At 45.8% G+C, this 9,044-nt stretch overlaps 1 pseudogene; it reads right to left on the bottom strand.

Moving 5' to 3' along the window:
* Nucleotides 1-898: 898 nt before the first annotated feature.
* On the bottom strand, nt 899-1,015 carry LOC124799817 (annotated as a pseudogene).
* Between the last annotated feature and the right edge of the window lie 8,029 nt (nt 1,016-9,044).

The following is a 9,044-nucleotide window of genomic DNA, read 5'->3' as shown; positions in this document are numbered from 1 at the left end:
GTTCTTGAAGTGGGATACGGTAACTTACGTACTTCTGGGTTTAGGGCAGTGAAAGGGAGGAAACTGTTTAGAGCAGCGTTAGCGTTTAGCCACACCTCTCTGCACGCATTGAGACCAAACTGCAGTGGTTCTGAGCCTCTGTCGTGTTTCGCTTGCGAGCTTTATCCGCTGTCCAGGTCAGCGCTACGGTCCGCTGCGGTTGCAAATAACCTACCGGCCCCACCATATGTTCAGGGAGGGTAGGAATATATGTATGCAGATAGCGAGCAGTCAACGGGCGAACAATAGCGGCGAAAAGTCACGCATTGTGATCTTCCGAACGGAATGAAGCAACAAATGAACTGCTCCAGTTAGTTGGTTTGTTCGTTATTCATCCATGGATCATATTACGGATGGTATTCGTCATGCCGCCTTAATATAAAAATAAGACAAAAGTAAAATGTAACTAACAGGTAGGTGTACAACTGTTTACATGTCTAGTTAATTCCCAAACTAATGTTCCACTATTAGCATCTCATCGGAATTTACTCCACACTTTTAGCCGGCATCAGGAGAATAATGATAATCCTGCCTCTCCATTACTTTCTCTGAGCGTTTCCATTTGTCATTATCCAAATAACAACGTAGACCCTGGTGAAGCAGAGGGGCCAATTACGTTATCCTGTGGCGCTAAATCAATCAAATCTAGAGTGATAAAGCACTCCGTCTTCAGAGCAAGAGTGGCCTACCGGGACCATCCGACCGCCGTGTCATCCTCAGGGGAGGATGCGGATAGCAGGGGCGTGGGGTCAGCACACCGCTCTCCCGGTCGTTATGATGGTATTCTTGACCGCAGCCGCTACTATTCGGTCGAGTAGCTCCTCAATTGGCATCACGAGGCTGAGTGCACACCGAAAAATGGCAACAGCGCATGACAGCTGGATGGTCACCCATCCAAGTGCCGGCCACGCCCAACAGCGCTTAACTTCGGTGATCTCACGGGAACCGGTGTGTCCACTGCGGCAAGGCCGTTGCCAAATCTAGAGTGATAGCGTAGTTCAAATTCGAGAGATGAACTTATTTTGCTGCAGGAGGAACTACACTCCTGGAAATTGAAATAAGAACACCGTGAATTCATTGTCCCAGGAAGGGGAAACTTTATTGACACATTCCTGGGGTCAGATACATCACATGATCACACTGACAGAACCACAGGCACATAGACACAGGCATCAGAGCATGCACAATGTCGGCACTAGTACAGTGTATATCCACCTTTCGCAGCAATGCAGGCTGCTATTCTCCCATGGAGACGATCGTAGAGATGCTGGATGTAGTCCTGTGGAACGGCTTGCCATGCCATTTCCACCTGGCGCCTCAGTTGGACCAGCGTTCGTGCTGGACGTGCAGACCGCGTGAGACGACGCTTCATCCAGTCCCAAACATGCTCAATGGGGGACAGATCCGGAGATCTTGCTGGCCAGGGTAGTTGACTTACACCTTCTAGAGCACGTTGGGTGGCACGGGATACATGCGGACGTGCATTGTCCTGTTGGAACAGCAAGTTCCCTTGCCGGTCTAGGAATGGTAGAACGATGGGTTCGATGACGGTTTGGATGTACCGTGCACTATTCAGTGTCCCCTCGACGATCACCAGTGGTGTACGGCCAGTGTAGGAGATCGCTCCCCACACCATGATGCCGAGTGTTGGCCCTGTGTGCCTCGGTCGTATGCAGTCCTGATTGTGGCGCTCACCTGCACGGCGCCAAACACGCATACGACCATCATTGGCACCAAGGCAGAAGCGACTCTCATCGCTGAAGACGACACGTCTCCATTCGTCCCTCCATTCACGCCTGTCGCGACACCACTGGAGGCGGGCTGCACGATGTTGGGGCGTGAGCGGAAGACGGCCTAACGGTGTGCGGGACCGTAGCCCAGCTTCATGGAGACGGTTGCGAATGGTCCTCGCCGATACCCCAGGAGCAACAGTGTCCCTAATTTGCTGGGAAGTGGCGGTGCGGTCCCCTACGGCACTGTGTAGGATCCTACGGTCTTGGCGTGCATCCGTGCGTCGCTGCGGTCCGGTCCCAGGTCGACGGGCACGTGCACCTTCCGCCGACCACTGGCGACAACATCGATGTACTGTGGAGACCTCACGCCCCACGTGTTGAGCAATTCGGCGGTACGTCCACCCGGCCTCCCGCATGCCCACTATACGCCCTCGCTCAAAGTCCGTCAACTGCACATACGGTTCACGTCCACGCTGTCGCGGCATGCTACCAGTGTTAAAGACTGCGATGGAGCTCTGTATGCCACGGCAAACTGGCTGACACTGACGGCGGCGGTGCACAAATGCTGCGCAGCTAGCGCCATTCGACGGCCAACACCGCGGTTCCTGGTGTGTCCGCTGTGCCGTGCGTGTGATCATTGCTTGTACAGCCCTCTCGCAGTGTCCGGAGCAAGTATGGTGGGTCTGAGACACCGGTGTCAATGTGTTCTTTTTTCCATTTCCAAGAGTGTATATTTTCGAGTGGGCATGTGAGTGAGTGTAATCAGGACACCGTATACCTTTTCATTCGACCATCAACAATTGATACGAGAAACTGGGTTACGTTCGCAACTATTTTCAGAGTGACTGTGGTTACCCACGGCCGCACCACATTCTCCACTTCGAAGCGAACGTCCTGCCTCATGAAGAAGATAAACCGACGACTAGTAGTCGACACATTGCACGTTCCATGACCTCCTGCGGAGCAAACGGGTCAAACCTCACTGTCTCCACTGTTTGTGTACCGTGAAGCGTGAGATCCAAAATTACTTTACGCCCAAATGGTACATTTCCGAACTTGGGATCCTCATCTAGAGCCCGTCTACTAAGTCCCCTCTATAGTCCTTAGAAGCCTAGTATAGGATGCTTTTTGAGTTGTCGGTGTCTTGAAGATGGATAACGTATATCCCATATGACACTGCCTTCGCTTGTAACCTATGACATGACCAGTTGTTTACATTGGAATTCACTCAACGGAGCAAATTGAAACTTTTTACACACACACACACACACACACACACACACACACACACACACAAAATACTATATCGTATCTCTCTCTCCCCACTCCTCCCTCTATCTCTCACACACACACACTCACACACACCCACACACACACACACACACACACACTCTTGTGTGTATTGCGTATATTTCGCACACTCGTAGTAGCAGCTTAAATGTACGCTAACGATCATCAGCTTCGCTGCTTAGACAAATAATTCCGAGTAAAGGTACTGGGTTGGGTTGTAACGATTGACTTATGTTGTCAACACGCACAGCTAGCCCAAAAATACCAGTGTTTTGTTTAGAATTGTGGTGGCTAATGTCTGATAAATATTGTTGCAGAGACACACGATATAACTACCTAAGTAGCTGCACTACTATTCTCAATATTATGTCAATTTTTTGTTAAAAACTGACGTTTTATATTGTTCACTATGATCTGAATAACATTTACGGCGGTGAAAACAATATTATTACCACATGAGCCTCGTATTATTATTTACTCTTTTGCGTTCGTTGTGTATATTCAGTGAAAACATTTCTGCAAAAAATAATTTCTTTTCCTGATAGCAAAGATATTTAAAGTATTCTTTTTTTCTGTTATGTTGTGGCTGAAGCCCAAAAATCATGTGATTAATTACATTTCACGTAATGGCAGAGAATGCGCCTTTACTACCAAAGAATGGCAGATGGCCAAGGATAAAACTTGAATTTCAGCCATAGTTAATTATTTATAGTTAATCATACTCACTAGAAGGGAGAGGTATGAAATGAGATTACAAGGAAAAACGCTTTTTATACATATATCCTGAAAAAACTTACGTGCAATTAACAAAATCGTGCGTTCAGAAGTAACTTCGAGAGCTGACACTAGGGTGGTCATTTTATTCAGCCGCGTTTTTGTCACACAATTAGATAGAAATTCCATGACGTGATGTACTCATAATATGTACTCATATTCTTAGTATTTGTTACACAGAAATATATTTATTACTAATATACTCAAAATACGTAAAGGCGGACAGTTTTTCTCGTTCAAAAATAATGTTCGATAAATGATAACACATTTACATAAATAAACATGCTTATTTGTTCGTTATTGACACAGTTCACTTGTGGCTATCGTAACATTTTACTACGGTTTTTAGAAGGCTTTCCAGGAGACTGTACAATACCACCAAAGGTTAATATTGCATTAAGTGTCATAAAATGGCACGCTAACTGGCTGGATTTGAATCGCGATTATTTTTACTCTTAAACAGTACATTCAAACGATCATACATATTATTTCTCATATCCACATCCTTTTTCCTCAGCACATATTGATCGTACAGGGATGAATGACATCGTTAGAAAGGTTTATTGACCGGCTTGTGACACTGCATACCGATTTTGTGCTAAAATTTATTTGTGAAAACGTTTAACTCAAAAGAGACTTGTTAACTACCATCGGCAAAAGGGCATCAAAGATACCCAGCTTAATACCTATATTCTACGAAGCTAATTTATTAATCACGAATAAGAGACTCCCTTTTCAAACTACATTACTAAAAATGAAATTTCATTTGTTTTAAAGTGCTCACTACCTGGACAATTTGTATACAGCATTGTTATAGATAATATCCGGAACCAATGCGGTAGTTCATTAGCTCTGCAGCCGTACAACTAGGCTTTTATAAATGAATGTAGTTTCCGAAAAGACGCCCTTAATTGTAATTGCTACTACAGATTAATCTGCTTACTCTGACTGAAAATGTTTATCGAATTAAAGTTTTACGTTATGTTGCGCTACTGATAGTCCATGATATCTGCCCGTCGTACAAGCCGGAACAAATATTACGAATGCAAAGAGCGTTTTTGGACCCATGGAAACGTATATGCAAGGGATGCATCGTAAATTCATGATTATTATTTCACGTCGATCGGTTCATTTTTAAAGATGTTTCCTCTTCATTCCCCGCCAACTACCCATATCCCAACGACTACACTTATTCCAAATACAGTCATTATTTCAAAATATAAAAATGCGAAAGCATCGCACGGGTCCCCTGGTCATATTACATTACATTCATCGATTTCATAATAATTCAACTATATACGAGTAATTGCAGTGACTGGATCTTAAAGTCGTAAAGTAGGAATAGGATCTTATTAAAAATTACGAAAACCCATACTGAAGAAGAATGACAAAAAAGAACAATGCAGAGTACATGAGCATCTTCCAACGTTTTCATTAGCAGCTAGCGGAGCTGTTCCTTTGTTCGAACGACACAGAAACGACGTATTTCTTACGAAACAGGAAGTGAGAACCTTCGCATTAAGTGAGAGAACGGCAAGTTGCATACAGATGAAAAAAAGAAGTTCCCATTAGCCTTGCCGCTACGGTGGCGCAGGCTTTGCCGCAAGTTGCACGTCACTTCATTAAGAAAATGCCAAATAAATTTGTCTGACATGTGTTTGTGTATGTGACCGACATTTCATACTATCCAGTGAACGGGTATCTCTTAATAGACGAGATCAGCTGCCGTAAACAACTACGTGGCCTGTTACTTAATTAGAAGCGTTTACCAGAGTCTCTTGCATGTCACGTATCGGAGGGAGACACTGAAATGCTTGCGAGAGGAAAATTCCTCCAGGGATCTACGATGAAGAAATCCGTCATGCAACTACGGTGTTTAAAGACAGCTGTTTTCATCCTCACGACAACGTGAATGTGTATCACCTTATAGCCAATAATAGAGGTATGAGATATGTTTCCCGAACGCCGATCATTCTGCCCCACTCGGTTTCATTACATTCTAATGTTGTGCCCTCCCACTTCATCTATCAGCCGGCCGACTGAAACTTTCTTTCACGTTCCGATATTACGCAGGTGTACCAGTTTCTTTCGCTCTTCGGTGTATACATACTGAAACGCCAAAGAAACTGGAATATGCATGCCTATTCAAATACAGAGATATATAAACAGGTGAATACCGCGTTACAGTCGGCAACGCCTATATAAGACAACAAGTCTCTGGTGCAATCGTTAGATGGTTGCTGCTCCTACCATGGCAGGTGATCAAGATTTAAGTGAGTTTGAACATGGTGTTATAGTCGGCGCACAAGGGATGGGACACAGCATCTACGAGGTAGTGATGAAGTGGGGATTTTTCCGTACGGCCATTTCACTAGTATACCGTGAATATCAGGAATCCGGCAAAACATCAAATCTCCGACATCGCTGAAGCCAGAAAAAAACTTGCAAGAATGGGACCAACGACGACTGAAGAGAATCATTCAACGTGACAGAAGTACAACACTTCTGCGAATTGCTGTAGATTTCAGTGCTGGGCCATCAAATGTCAGCGTGCAAACCATTCAACGAAACATCCTCGATATAGGCTTTCGGGACCGAAGGCCCACTCGTACCCTTGACTGCACGACACAACGCTTTACGCCTCTCCTGGTGCCGTCAGCACCGACATTGGATTGTTGATGACCGGAACATGTTGCCTACTCGGACGAGTCTTGTTTCAAATTGTATCGAGCGGTTGGACGTGTACGGGTATGGAGATAACCTGATGAATCCATGGACTGTGCACGTCAGCTTGTGTACGGATTTGGAGATAACCTCATGAATCCATGGACTCTGCATGTAAGCAGGGGACTGCTCAAGCAGGTGGCTGGTGGAGGGTCTGTAATGGTCTGTGTCGTGTGCATTTGGAGCGATATGGGACCCCAGATACGTCTAGATACGACTGTGACACGTGTCACGTACGTAAGAATCCTATCTGATCACTTGCATCGATTCATGACCATTGTTAATTCTGACAGACTTGGGCAGCACTACAGCATCTTCCTCCACCCTAACCTACTATTCCTCTCCTCTCCGCCCCATGGTTCTTCTAGACACCCCCCCACCATCCACCCAACAGTTCTTCTGGACCTCACCATCCATACCACACAAGATCACCACTCACAGTGTCCAGATACGACATTGGCAGAGAGACAGAGACAGGGACAGGGACAGGGACAGAGACAGGGACAGGGACAGGGACAGGGGGAGAGACAGTGTTTTGATTGGATGAAGAACTTTCATTTCAGCTAAAAATAACAAACAGTCTACTTCCAAATGCAGTTATCTGCACTTCCGCTGGCCACCAGACTCCCCCGACATGAACATTACTACTCATATCTTGGATGCCTTGCAATGTGTTCAGAAGAGCCTCCACCGCGTCGTATTCTTACGGATTACTTATGGACAGACCTATTTGTTTCGTGGTGTTAATTCCCTGGAGCACTGCTTCAGATATTAGTCGAGTCCATGCCGCGTCGTGTTGCTGCACTTCGGCGGGCTCGCGGGGTCCCTACACGATATAACGCAGGTGTATCACTTTCTCTGGCTCTTCAGTGTGCTGAATGACTGCTTTTACTTGAACACTCGAGAAATGAAATTTTACCTCGCCACCACATGGATAATGAAGCTACTGGGCGTATACTATCGCCACTCAGTCAAACGTGCTCTGTACTCCAGAAAAATAAAATACAATAACCTTTGCGAGAATTATAAATCGCGTTAATGAAGAGAGGCACCATCTGAGCTCCTTACTATATTTTACTCGGATACTGGGTTCCGATCCGTAATACAGACCGTGCAACTATTACTGCGAAGTGCGACCTGCCACTAGGTCGTGGATTCAGCGGAAGCTCTGAATCCTCGCCCAAAAGACAAGCTGCACTTACCAGAAGTTGTTACGTGGATCTACAGATAGCCTATATTCCAGGTCGAGACTGGTTAAATAAAACATAGAAAGTGATCCAAACTGTATTTTTGTTCATTATAGCTGCAGCAGCCACGGCTCCCACCTAAATAATTGGCCAAATGAGTCCAGACTATGTACCAGCAATAAGTGACTAGCATTATGGAGAGATGACATGAATTTAGGTCTAGCGGTGCCCTTTATTGCGTGTCCGGAAAGGTCGAAATTATGTCAATCTCAGCCACTGATGTGTCATACAGCGAAGACGGAACGTGAAAGAAAGTTTCAGTCGGCCTGTTGTTAGACGAAGTAAGAGGGCACAACAGAAACATGTAATGAAACCTAGTGGGGCAGAATGATCGGCATTCGAGAAACAGACATCTCATAGCGCATATTTCGGACTTTACACGACAAGCTGGTACAACTGTGATGCATATTTGCTTGTAAGAGGGTCAGGATCATATGGAGAAGAGAGGATATAGGGGCACGCATCATGGGATTTACCCTGGCTTGTCCATACGGCTGCAACTGACCTCACAGCTTTGTAAACAATTTTTACTCAATGCTGAAGCACTGTAGCTGGTATAGACCCGTTTTCGTAGACAGATCTACAACCTCTGCCGGTGCTCGACTACAGCGAAATATAGGAATGGGTCACCTTCTGTGGTTCAGAGACCACAGACGCCTCTGACTGCAATTGGCAGTTGAACGTTAGTGACTTTATGGCGTAACGTAGCATTTTCAGACTAGTTCAGTAGCGGTAACCTCACCCACCTTACGCTCCATGTAATGAGTGCAATCTTCACTGCGGGACACAAGTTAAATGTGATGTTTACTTACTAAAGCTTCACTGTTAAATCGACTACACTGAAAGTACCGTAACGTCATTAATTTGTGAATACAATAGGCTGTGATGCAGAAACAGCACTGCAATAAGACGACCGAAATATGGCACAGTAGGGTCCCACGTTACTAATCTCTCCCGTTTTGGCCTCAGCCGGGCCAGTCGGGACTGATCGACCGCCGTGTCATCCTCGATCAATGGCCTCATTTGTGGTATGGTGGGGCATGGGGTCAGCACACTCCTCTCCCGGCCGTTGTCGACTATGCAGACCTTGGAGCGGCAGCTTCTCATCCACGAGCTCCTCAGCTGGCATTATGAGGCTGAGTATAACCCGTTCCAGTCCTCCCACCAACAAAAATTACTGACATGACCTGAAATTGAACAGGAGTAGTGATGACAGCCTGCCTCGCTGACCACACAG

The sequence above is a fragment of the Schistocerca piceifrons genome, chromosome 5, assembly GCF_021461385.2.
Source record: "Schistocerca piceifrons isolate TAMUIC-IGC-003096 chromosome 5, iqSchPice1.1, whole genome shotgun sequence".
In the NCBI taxonomy this organism is placed as follows: Eukaryota; Metazoa; Arthropoda; class Insecta; order Orthoptera; family Acrididae; genus Schistocerca; species Schistocerca piceifrons.
The sequence above is the reverse complement of the archived record's forward strand: the minus strand, read 5'-3'. Positions and strand labels throughout refer to the sequence as shown.